We start from the raw sequence: 754 nt of genomic DNA, 5'->3' as shown, positions 1-754 counted from the left end.
AGGCTTGGTGAATCTGAAACAGTAAGGCTGTATCTTTGACATTAAAAATAATCAGTGATCACTGCACAAGCAGACTATGCTTGAGACTAACTCAGAGCCTTCCCCAATGGGGAAGGAAAGTCCCTTTATACTTGGAGAGGGAGTGGGAATCCAGGGGTGGCCATCAGCCTGAGCCAGCAGCACCTAAGGGTATGGGGAAGCTTGGGTGTATTTGAAAAGACACGGACAAAACCCCAGATATTTTGTAAAGGCAAACGGGGAAAACTTCACACAGTAAAACGTTTTATAACTAATCATTGAAAGATAGCAGCTCACCTCCAGGCCCCCTTGCTGCCTAGCAATCCATTTTTTTCCCCAATAGCAACCCTGAATTATTTATTTAGAAGTGAAAATATAATGTGTGGATGAGGGTGAGCAGGACATTTAGTGCAACCCGTGCAGTCAGAAGGTAGAAAGTAGAAGTTCTTTCCAAACGTGCATTTTTGTAACATATAGACACATTTTCCCATAAGAAACTCCCAGAAAAATTGAAACCACATGTGCAGATGGTCAGGGCGTGCTGTGTAAGTTGCTGTGCAAGCAATTCAGCAGGGCTGCAGCAAAACCAGCTTTCTCAGCTCCTGGGTTCTGGGGCTTGTCTCAACAGCAAGAAACCCCCAAACAACAAGTGGATCCAGCAGGCAAACAATGTTGCAGAAGGCCAACGGTCTCCACCCCCCACCCTGTTCCCTGGGCTCTCCCAAAGTTACAGACT

Source organism: Bubalus bubalis, chromosome X (assembly GCF_019923935.1).
Source record: "Bubalus bubalis isolate 160015118507 breed Murrah chromosome X, NDDB_SH_1, whole genome shotgun sequence".
NCBI lineage: Eukaryota > Metazoa > Chordata > Mammalia > Artiodactyla > Bovidae > Bubalus > Bubalus bubalis.
This window is presented reverse-complemented; position numbering follows the sequence as displayed.